The 12628-nt window shown below is 41.4% G+C and overlaps 1 protein-coding gene across 1 annotated transcript in view; it reads left to right on the forward strand.

Annotated features, from left to right (window-relative positions):
* LOC126100884 (uncharacterized) overlaps nt 1-12628 on the forward strand; it is a 563003-nt gene that overhangs the window by 512628 nt on the left and 37747 nt on the right. The window lies entirely within an intron of this gene.

The following is a 12628-nucleotide window of genomic DNA, read 5'->3' on the forward strand; positions in this document are numbered from 1 at the left end:
TTCTAATTCTAGTTTTGGTTAGTTGGGGAGATTAAAAAAGCTGGGCACAGTTCAATTAGGACAATTAGGAATTCCATTAAAAAATCAAGTTTTTACCCGGTTCAGAAATATTGTAGCTCTGGGGCTGGTTGGCAACATGTTCTGATTTGCAGCTCACTTACCGCTCCCCTCTGTGCAATCATTATAGCTGCTCTTGTCAATCTGGTGTCACTGGTCACCTTCCAATCCTTCCATACTGCCTGTCTTGAGTACTATCTCCATGAAAGGTCTTTCCACCTTAATTTATTCTCATGATAACAATTACAGTCAGTTTAATATGATATATTTTCTTTGTTGGCCATTTCATTCTGCATTATTTTCTTTCTTGTTTCAACTGAACGTCACCATCATTTCCTAAAGCCGATTAAAAGCTGGTAACATTTTTACCCAGTACTCAAATACGTGAACTGCGACCAAATCTCTTCTTTGCAGTCTGCTTAGTAAATCACTACAGTCTCTCGTAACCAAATAAATACTTTTACTTACAGAGTAATATAAATGTTTGTGTACAATATCCATACATGTATGAGAACATTTATTGCATATCTTTTCAGATACAACCAAAGTTTGTAAGATGATGGAATTTAATTGCATTTGCTCCTGGGTTTTTTCAAAATTGATACATTTTAATCAGAGCAATAGACTGTTGTAGTGGCTAGTTCATAGTTTCCCATGTATCTCTTGCACTAGTGCTGCGCAAGTCATGTCACGTGATTGTTCAAGGTATATCAGCGGTATAACAAGTTCTTGCTGGAACATGAGTATCATTTGTCGAGCCCTGCTCTTTCGAATTTTTCAAAATAAGTCTGCATGTGACCTCAATAGCCAAAGCTTCTTCTGCAAATTAAGACTACCCCTATGTATTGTACTAAACAATGTAAAACTGTTGACTTCATCAGCAATAGTTCAATCTGTATATATAACATGATCCTGTATTTTACGAATGACGAATTTGGAAAAAAATTTCATCTAATAATTTGGTAAATAAAGTATTCATTTATTTTTATTATTTTTTAAACTTCCATTAAGACATAGCACTATTGAAGAATGTGAAAGGGAGGCCAGCAAGAGTTTAAAGACTATTCCACGGGTGTTAGATATTGATTGTCTTTCTTAATGATCTCACCTGATGTGACCTGGCTAAGCACCTGAATAAAGAGCCCACTTCAGACATTTTGAGTGATTTGTCACTATATCAACTAAGAAAAAATTTTAATGATAAGTTTAGTGACTTAAATCAGTTTGAATTTATTTTGAATGTTGTTGCACCTCTTTTTTCAGTGAGCATTGTAAAGATGCCTCCTGAAATTTGTTTGGACCTTGTTGAATTCCAGTTCAACCAAAATGTGAAGGAGGGGTTTTGCATTGGAAGATTTTTAAAATGTTTTATTAGAATTTTCATCATCAATTTCCGCAGTATCTTCACAAGCACATGTTTTTGTGAGAGGCTTGTTTCCAGTAAAGAAATTTAAAAAAAGTAAAGCTGATAAATATTCTCACTGATGTTTGCTGTTTGGAGTAATCTGTTTTATGACTAGTTTTACACTCCAGTCATGGAGTTTTTGACAAAAAGACGTTTTAAAGAAAGTGTTTAGTGCTTCCAAAAATTATTTATTTTTAGCAAGTACTTGGTATACTTCCTACTTCACACATCTGTGTAAGATTGAGTGAAGTCTAATCATAGATGTTCAATAAATAGCATATGGTTGCTGCTTATTATTATTCAACGAGCAGGATAGCTGCAGTTGCTGAAGAGTGTCACTCGTTGCACTCTCAGGGAGACCACTCTGCCTACAGTTACAGTGAGCCACCAAGAAGGCAGCTCTAGCTGTGCTGTAAAGAATGTTGAGCAATTAGGAAATGGGTGTCCAGAAAGTCTCAATTTCCCATGTGCCCATTTGTGTGCTCAGCCGATTTAGTAATGTTAGTTCTCATATGAAATGCTACTCATTGGACACAAGTTAGTCAACAAACAATGTGCTTGTAGGATGTATCTGTGGTGGGATTGGAGCAGGTAGTACTGAGTGGATGCATACATAGTGCAGGTTTTTCATCCAGGATGATTACAGGAGTGGCAACTCGGGGTAGGGATAAAATGGTGCCTCTCATCCTAGGTTGTAAATGGCCTAGCCTTCCTATTTTAATTCCACGACCTATGACTCTGTCCTCATCGAGGAAGGAACTAATAGTTCTGAAAGTTAGGAGAATTTTATCACTTTCACTTTTATATACTTCTATCAGCAGTACTAAGAATGTTAAATCTTGAAGGTAAATGATGGCTGGCAGTTCTATTTCATAATTTATTGGAGTTGAATTTTGTGTTTAGAAGTATTACAACAGCAATACTTTCAATTTCACATCTTGAAGCTGAGAACTGGTTAGTTCTTCTGTCACCTTGTAATTTTGTTGTTATCTTAGTAGCTTTTTTTTCCACCAAATTAATTATATTGCTACTGATTCTTTGTTTTTAAGAGAGTTGCTGACATTAACTAAATTACCCATTGCTGACAGAAGTGTGTTATTAGAAGAATTTTGCATATTTGAGACCAACTATAATCATTTCATTGCCAGAATGAAAAATGCTCCTATCATAGCATAGAAAAGGCGAATATGTCTTGAGCAGAGTTAGGGATGCAAGGGGAGGTAACTAGCTTTCTGACTTACCTGGCAGCTTCAAAGACATTTAAACCAAAACATCTTGACATATCTACACCTTTTTACTTGTTAGTATTAGCACCCATTCTAACATTTTGACGACACAAGGAGTGGTGCGAAACTGGATTGCATTCACAATTCATACCTCTCCCTCATCAGTTGACTTACATGGCGGGTGTAGCCGATCCTCTTCTCTGGATAATCAGCTACGTCGATCTCCCAAAATCTTCTTCTAGGAAGACTATTGCTGGTTATAAGAATTTAAAAGACTCTACTTTTGAAATAATTGGGTACTTGTAGAAAACTTTCAGTTCAATCATGATATATTTTCATTTCAATTGGAAACCGCTTAACCTTTTCTTGTATAAACACTTAAACTCTGTTAAGCCAACTGAGTCATCAAACATTAGACTCTATTAATATACATTTATATCATGGTTGGTTTAATGACCACCACAAATTATAAACATGTCTTACCTTTGGCGAGTCCTAAACATGAAGTAAGTAAAAGTCTATATTCAATCCATGCTTCATCTGTCTCTTTAACAATTATCACAGTACTATGAACAATAGAATATTACACAAACACTCCTTGTCCTTTTGATACAGCTTCCAAGGCACAACCGGCAAACACTTGTTGGTGCTGCTCGTCTGAGCAGCTCTTGTCCTCCCATGACAAACGTCAGTCCTGCACAGACAGATGTGTTGCACAGTAAATAGGCTCTCTCACACTTATCTTTAAAACATCGTGTGTTCGAGGTGGTAGAAGGTTGTGTGGTTCCAGAATTTACTTGGATATTCTCTAATCATTACACCATGTCATGTAATGTAATGCATTGTGTGAAGTAAAATAACATGTTATATGCAATATGACATAATTTGTCATTGAAGTTCCGGATGTATGCATCCCAAATATAGATACTTCCTATTATAGATGCCCCCCACTGTTGCATACTTCCTACTGTAGATGCATCCCACTCTCTAGAAGCACAACCCTCACCACATATGCAACAGGCAGTGGTTTGGGGGAGAAATGGACCCTCAGGGGATAAAATCAACTCCCCCCCCCAAAATTTTACACTTCCATAGACACTCATGCGGAGGACCTCTCTGATGAGACTTCCCCCATGAAAAGACTTGCCTTAAAGCAGAACACTAAATTGTTTTTTTTGTATTATGTGTATGCACTTCAGCCATATAATATTATACAGGGTGTATCAAAAAGAATCCTCTGATTTGGCATGTCGGTATTTTTGAAACTAATAAACATATACAATGAATTTTGTTTTTTATGAACTCAAAATTTTTTTTTTTCATACCTTTTCTTAGCAGTTCAATATGCCCCCTTGATATGCACGGCATGCATGTCTTGAGTTACAGCTTCCACAGCTGCTGTTATGTGATGTCTCAGCTCATCCATTGTTGTTGGTAATGGAGGCACATAAAGAAAGTCTTTTAGAAACCCCCCACAAGAAATAATTGCATACAATCAGGTCCGGTGACCTTGGAGGCCAGTAATGTAAGGCTGAATCATTTGGTCCAGTGTGACCGATCCATTGTTCAGTGATCCTTCGATTTAAAAATCCCCGCACTTCCAGACACCAGTGTGTTGTTCGAATCAGTCTCCAGCTGTGGGAAAAGAAAGTTCTCAAGCATATCAAGATATGTGCTTCATATAACAGTGTTCCCGTCAAAGAAAAATGGACCATACACTTTTTCCCGCGAAACTGCACAAAACATATTAAATTTTGGAGAGTCCCTCTCATGTTGTATAATTTAAAGAGGTTATTCCATACCCCACATTCTCACAATTCACCTTTCCACTTAAATGGAATGTTGCCTTGTCACTTAACACTAAGCGTGGAAGAAAACTGTCATCCTCCATCTCGGCAAGAAAAAAATTACTGATTGTCACATGTTGTTGTTTGTCACTTTCACAAAGAGCTTGCAGTAGCTGAATTCTGTGTCGTTTCATATGTAAACGTTGATGCAACACATGCCAGACACACATCGGGGGCATGTTGAGCTGTCGAGCTGCACGGTGAATGGATTTCTGTGGACTCATTGTGAAACTGTGGCCGATGTATTTTACATCTGTGTCAGACATGTGGGGATGGCCTTGCGATTTGCCTTCACACAAACTATCTGTTTCTCAGAATCATACATGCCATCGTCTAATGCCTTTCCTGTGGGAGGATCCATAAGATACGGTGTACGAAAATCAATGCTGAACAGTTTTTACAGATTTGCAACATGCTTTCTGTTGTCTTGACACCAAGTGGGCGCACACTGCTGCTACCTAGCGGGAACCATGTAAGACTCGGGAGTTTGCTTTTTCCAACAGTACATTCTTCACACACATATCTCAAATAACATAATAGTTATGATTTTTTTTTTAAATCAGATGATTCTTTTTAATACACCCTTTATATTGTTTACTAACCTGTAAATTGCAAGATGCAGGTGTTCCACCACCTTCCAGCTAGGAGAGTGCATTGCACTGGTGATGTAGGGTTGAGTCATAGAAAAGTGAAAATATGTCAAGATGTTTTGATTTAAATATCTTTGAAGCTGCCAGATAAGTCAGAAATCATTTTGTACAGGGCTGGGCATAATTCTGGTTTGGTACATGCACTGTTTCACAAGTCCAAAGATTTTTCTAAGATTTTAATCCACTGGTAAAAAAAATCTTGAACGAGAATGAAATTTTCACTCCGCAGTGGAGTGTACACTGTTATTTCTTGAAAGATTAAAGCTGTGTGCTGGACAGATTAAAACTATGTGCTGGACCGAGACTCAAACTCAGGACCTTTTCTTTTCGCAGGCAAGTGCTCACAGACTGAGCCACCTAAGCACGACTCGCAACCCATCCTCACTGCTTTACTTACGTCAGTACTTTGTTTCATACCTTCTGAACTTCCGGCGAAGGTAAAGCTGTGAGGATGGGTTGTGAGTTGTGCCTGGGTAGCTCAGTCGGTAGAGCACTTGGCTGCAAAAGGTGAAGGTCCCGAGTTCAAGTCTCAGTCCAGCACACAGTTTTAATCTGCCAGTAAATCTTTAGTCAGGGTTGCCACAAGTTTTTGAAACCAGGGAATTTCAAACGTGTCAGGGAAATACCAGGGTAATTTGGGGGAGGGGGGGGGGGACAAAAAAAAACTTGAAAAATCTCGTTTTTGACTCAGTAGATGAAGTGGTTTGTTTACTGAGATGCCATGCTTCGTCACTGGCTGGGCACAGCTGAAAACGTGTGCCACTTCCCTACTCCCTCATTCTTACTGCTTCTCCCTTTCCCCCTTAGCTTGCAGTCAGTGCTGTCACCACTTCTTGCCACTAGCCTAGCAGCTAGCAGTGAGAGGTAGGAAGGCGGGAGGAGTGGTTTGTTCGGATCTGATTCTCAGAGATTGTTGACGCCGTGGCCAGAGATGGTGGTCATGTATCCATGAGTTGTGTCTGAGTGACTGTGTGAATGTGTGTATGCTCTTGTTTTCTGACAAAGGCTATGGTCGAAAATTTAATTGTGAGAATGTGATTGTCTTTTCTACATGTCTGTCTGTGGCTCAGTGACCATGTTTAAAGTGAGTTGCTACCTATCCTCATTAGTATTGATTTTGAGAGTATTTGCGCAATTTATCTGTTGCATGGATTGACCAATGCAGTCTCATTTCATCAACATGGTGTCTGTGACACTTGACTAGCTGGCCACAGGAGTGGACTTCCATGACAGACCAAAACCACAGGTCATTTCTGTGGGTATCTTCAATGGATCGGGCCTGTCAATCTTAACGCCCGCCATTTCCCACTAATGTGCAAGCCCTGCTCATCAGATCTAGTCTCACCGATCTGCCTGCAGTCTGGGTCTGTTTGTGTGTGGCATAATACAACAGGTTTTCGTGGTTTATCCAAGGACCTAGGACTGTGGTGCTCTTCGTGAGGCCAGAGGCCATGGGCGATGGATTTCAGGAATTGCAACTGTCTCACCACAAGTATGTTGTGCAATGGGGCATTTTATAGAAATTTTATTTATTCTAGTACATTTTGGAACTTCGAAAATAATTTATATATTTGATAGTATGGATGATAAAAAGAAGAAAATTGTGGCAGTCACTCGTGGTTTGTACGCTTTGTACTTATATATTTCTCGGAAGAAAAGTCACATAATACCTGTAAAATAATAGACAGTGACTAATAACTGCAGGGTGTATACAACCTGGGAAATTCGGGAAAAACCCGGGAATTTTTTCATCCGGGAGAAAACCGGAAAAAACCCGGGAATTTTTCGGAATTCCGGAAATTTTTCATTGTTTTAACTTTCAGTTAAATTTTTGTAATTTTGACTGGTATGAATTGATTGTCTGACGAAGAATATTGCTGTATCCTGCTACTGGAGAATGATACTGCAGAATAAAATATAAATGAGAGGGGAAAAAATAAAACTTTAGTGGCAAAGGAAACGCACAATTTACAACAAAAAACACAAGCACAAGTGTCTGCAAATAGCAAAAATATGACAAAGGCCTTAGGGAGAAGACTATGTAATTCTTCATAACAATAAACTGCTTGCTATGAGCATTACGCCACAACTGTTCACATTTGGTTCGTATGACCACTCGCCAGCGCGCTGATGTGCATGCGCAGTTGACTCGCGTATGAGTACCTACTCCCGCTTTCTGCTACTTGAAGTGTGGCTATTAGCTGTATCGGCAGTAGCAGCAAGCAGCCAGATGCAAACGAGAAAACTTTTTCTCGCTCCCGCCCTAGCTGCCAAATTCGTGCATGCGCAGAGTTGTAGTGGGGAGGGCATTAGTCTCCCCCGTGTTTGCGTTGAGTGATTTCGCTGCTCCTCTTCGTTTACAGCTCTCATGTCAAATGAAAACAAAACGGATTTCCGTTTCCGGGAGCTATCAAGTGAATTAAAATACATTCGCATAATTACGGAGGGCAAAAATATATTATTAGTTTCAGTTTTCTGATTTTATTTCCGAATTGTTAGCAGTCAAGCATTAATCGTCTTGCAGAACAATGAAGTTATTTTTGCAAGTTTGCTAAAGAAATTTGGCTTTATTAATCTTTCCACTGAGGCAATTATTTTATTTGAAATGAAGTGTTTCATTCCACACTATTGGCTGTTTCCAACTGTTCGCTGAATTTAAAGTGCACGTTATCATCTTCTGCCATGTATGGCATTATGTTACAGTAAAGAACTAAAATTGAGATCGTAGAGTATTGGTACTCCAAAAAAATTTACATTCCAAAAACCACACTGAAAAGCTTAATATCAGATGGGACCTATTTCATTGTGAATCTGGAAAAATCCAATATGCACTTCAAGCCAAATTATACATTTTAGTATGGTTTACGAAATTCCGATGCTCTTGGGAGTATCCTCTGATGCCCTGTTTCTTTTGTAGTGTAATGTAAGCTCTCTCAGTGCTTTATGCACACGAACATGCGGGCTTCCTACACCACTACAACCACGTAGGCGCAATAATGCCTGTTTTCTGGCCCTGTCTGGCAACTGGTAAATCGAACCTATTTCTAAAAGTCCCCGGATAGTATTGCAAAAGGTGGTTCGAAAAGTGTTACTTTCAAAGTAAATTTCTTTTTACGCAAGATGAAGTATGTTACGTGTGAGAAAGTGGGATGAATTTCTAAATCACAAAGCGTTTAAAACTGGACACTTTGAGGACCATCCACTTACAAGAATTTTGAGCCCAGGCATTTATGTCATAATTTTAAATTTACTGGCACATTTGTGTGATGTATCTTAAAGAATAAGACACACAAAAAAGATCAGTATTACATGTGAAAGCTTAGCTTTTCTTGTAGCTATACTATGTATATTAATGTAAACTGTTAACTTTTCCTCTTTGTGTGTTCGCGCTATGTAACCAGTGATCTTGCTATTGACTGACACTAACACGTGTCCTTTGCTCTGAATATCTGCTGTCATCCACTGGAGAGCTCACGTGGCAAGAGATATGATTGGCTTACAAAAGGACATCGCAAGCTCGGTTTCAACGGTCCGGAAACGTAACGCACTGTGTTTGGCACAATTCAAATTTATACTTTCGTAATACGAAAATATGCAGCGTATATGTTGTTGCAAATCAAAGGTCTTTCCAAAACTTCTCTCCTTTTTTTCATTAAAAGTCTTTCCAAAACTTTTCTCTCCCATCTTTACTTTTTTTTCCGGGAAGTTCTATGCGAGTGTATAAAACATTAACCATTCAAAGAATTGATAAGTTTTACAGTTCTGAGGGAAAATCTATGGAAAACCTACTGTCACTTAGCACGGAAAACGTGTATTTGTGCCCGGGAAATAGCATATTTTTTAAACGGGATATCCGGGATTTTTTTTTTCTTGTCCCCGTATACACCCTGAACTGACAATAATAGACAGTGACTAATAACTGACAATAGTAGACAGGGACTAATGACTGACACTAAAAAATGTTGTAGAACCAATATTTTATTAGTGGTCACCTACACGCAACTCTTCCCTGCCTTATAAACTTCTTTCAAGAGGCCTACTTTTCTGTGAGGTTATTTCTGAAATCAGTTAAGGTATTTTAAACCTGTCTTGTGACTCCAAGGAAATGCTTATTTTTGTCACAAATGTATTTCATTTCATTGAAGTAAATTAACAACAGTTGTCTTAATGAAACACACATACCATTTGCACTGCTTTCTCTATCTAAAACTAGTTCATTGCAAAAGATGTTGACATTAGTACTTAACAATTTTTGCTCACACGGGGGAGAAATCTACCATGGGGCCCCAGTCTTTGCAGCATCTTTCCCCTTTCGTGCTGCATGTTGAACCTCTTCCTTTTCTTTTTCCCCTCCCTTGGGGAACGTGTCTGGCGTGTTTTTGGGAATGTTCCACCCTGTCTGTAGCTGACATAGGAACAATCTCACCACTGTTTTTCATTCATTTTTCCTTTCTTCATTCACCTTCTACCCTTCCTCCACTTCGGCGTTTGAAGCTCCTCTTTTTTTCTTTTTCTGTAGTGCATAATTCCCAACCCCAGGTCAACAGGTAGGGTTTGCACATACCCCCTGGTACATGCCAGGCCCATGGAGGGGTGATAACCTAAGCTGCCACCTTCCCAAATTGCAGATTGGTCCCTCTGTCAGGTGTTAGGGAGGTGTGACCTGAGGTGTGAACAGTTACCTAAGTCGGGTGCACCCACTTGTGATGGGGGCCCCCAGTTAGAAGGAGTGCGCCATTGGAGACACTGGCAATCGTGGGGGATTTTCCGACAGTGGGTCAATCATCTTCAAGACAAATGTCTACAAAACGTTAACGGAATGAGGCTAACAATTCTAAGACCATCCCAACTGCACCGTGGTTCCTCGTGGTTTCATAAGTTGAAGAGGGTCAGTCCTTCACAAAGGTAAATCCGTTTAGTATTCAGAAAGGTGTTAATGCAGTTGCTGAGCCTGTGAAATCCTGCTCTCATTTATGGCTTTTTGGTTTTGGAGGCTACTTCTGATTCTCAAGCACAACAACTGCTTGCCACTTTGCTTCTTTATGGCTATCCTGTTCATGTCGAGGCCCACAGAACTACGAGTTCTTCCCGTGGTGTTATTTAGACTACGCTGCTCGACGGTCTGACTGAGGCCAAAATCCATACGTACCTCTCTGATCAGAGTGTCTTTGCCAACCACACTCTCTTTCTCATCTTTGATGGAGTGGTGCTTCCGTCCGACATCAAAGAAGGTTGTGAGGTTCTCACAGTCTGACCGTACATTCAGAACCCGATGCACTGCTACCATCGTCATCGTTTCAGCCACAATCGAATGTCTTGTCAACTCTCAGTAACCTGTGGTAAAGATGGGCACAAGGGCGATCGACCACCTCCTCCTCCCTGCAATGACAACCGTGCCGCCGCCTCTAGAGAAGGTCTCGTGTATGTGCGGGCAGTGCAGGAGATCCGGGTAAAGGAAAAATAGAGGATAAAGTTCCTTACCGGGTGGCTCGCAAGTTATTGGCCAGTAGCAAACCCTGCACGTTTACTGTTCTTGCTACACCTCGCTCCGTGAAGGACACGGCTACACAGACGTGTGACCTTAAATTCAGCTCTGAGGTTGTGAAACCACTCACTGTCAAGGTAGCATTGCAGTCCCCTCGTTCAACTGTGCAAGAAGCCATCAGACTCTCATCTCACGGGGCGAAGTCACCAGATACACAACCGGCAGGCTCGAAAGGACAGAAGGAAGACTCCCGTGAAGACTCCCTACGTCCCTCTAGCCAGTCAACACGAGTCTTCCTCTGCTATCCGGTAAGGCTCAAGGAAGTCCAACAAAGGCAAACAGTCTTCTCCTTCGCCGACTCGAAGATCCTCTTCGACGGTGTCACCGTGTGATACCTTCTCCCCGGCAGCCTTTGTGTCGCCGGTGTGCACCACCGACCGTTCTTCTGCCCCGGACTTCGAAGGCCGACAGCAGAAGAAAGCTGACGCTTCTGTGGACCTTGTGGAGCGAGATCCTCTTGCCTCTGCATCCTGTAGCAGTGAGTATTCACAGGCTGTCCCTTGCCAGCCGCCGAGGTGACGCCCCTTCGTATTTTCCTCGTCGTGACTCTTCTCCGATGGAATGTTGGTGGCCTTTGATCCGACAGAGAGGATTTACGGGTGCTTTTATAATCGCAGCGTCCACTTGTACTCTGACTTCAGGAAACAAAATTGCGTCCTCACACGACCGCTTTGAGCTTTTGCATTTCTTGCTGGTCCGTTTTGACCTTCCGCCCGAGGTCGGCATTCCGTCTCCTGGGGAAGTTGTGCTGCTCGTACAGGGTGACATTCGTAGTCAATCCTACCTGGTTACCTGTCTTCAAACTGTTGTAGTGTACCTTTTCCTTCCTCACTTGACCTTTTCACTTTGTACCATTTAAATCCCTCAATCATTCGATGTCACCAGGACCGACTTCCTCCTGCTTATTGGGCCTCACCCATTTCTGCTGCTCGGTGACTTTAATGCACACCATCCCATTTGACGCTCTTCCAGAGCCTGTCAGAGAGGTGCCCTCTTGTCTGACCTTAATCGACTTAACCTTTTCTGCCTTAACTCAGGAGCACCCGTGTTGCTTTCAGATTCCCCTATTTCCATTTCGATCTATCCTTCTGCACTGCCCATCGTCTGGAGTGGTCCGCTCTTTCTGACACCTACTCGAGTGACCATTTCCCATATGCTGTCCATTTGCTGACCGTTACCCCACCTCCATCGGTACCCAAATGGCACATTACTAAAGCTGAGTGGCAGCTTTACTCCTCCCTGGCAACCTTCAATGAACACAATTTCCCCAGTCGTGATGACCAGGTGGAATATCTTACAATCGTTGTCTTTACCGCCACAGAACATTCCGTTCCTTGCATTTCCTCTTTACCAGACCGTGTCCCGGTCCCTTGGTGGACTGAGGCATGCTGTGATGTATTTTGCGTTCTTCGAGGTAACCAAAAAGCTAGCTGGATTTCATTCACTAGTTCTTTTAACAGTTTCACTCACTCTTCCGTCGTATGGGCCAACCTCCGATGACTCACTGGAACCGAGATCCATTCCCCAATTTTCATCCTGACAGAAGCATGCGAAGTCATCATAGACCCTATTGCTATCTCTAACACCTTGGGCCGCCATTTTGCAGAAATTTTGGGTTCCTACCACTATCACCCTGCCTTCCTTCATTGGAAACAAGCGGAGGAGGCTCGGGCGATACCCTTCTCTTCTCAGAATTGTGAGTGTTACAATGATGCCTTCTATGAGGGACCTAGATCGTGCTCCAACTTCATCCCCATCCTCCGCCCAAGGCCAGAAGCTGTTCACTTTCAAATGTTACAGCAGCTTTCTCTTGCTTAATACGTACAACTGCATTTGGGTAGAGGGCATGTTTTCCAGACACTGGCGTGAAGCCACTGTGATACCTATAACTAAGCCCA

This window comes from Schistocerca cancellata, chromosome 9, assembly GCF_023864275.1.
Source record: "Schistocerca cancellata isolate TAMUIC-IGC-003103 chromosome 9, iqSchCanc2.1, whole genome shotgun sequence".
Lineage (NCBI taxonomy): Eukaryota > Metazoa > Arthropoda > Insecta > Orthoptera > Acrididae > Schistocerca > Schistocerca cancellata.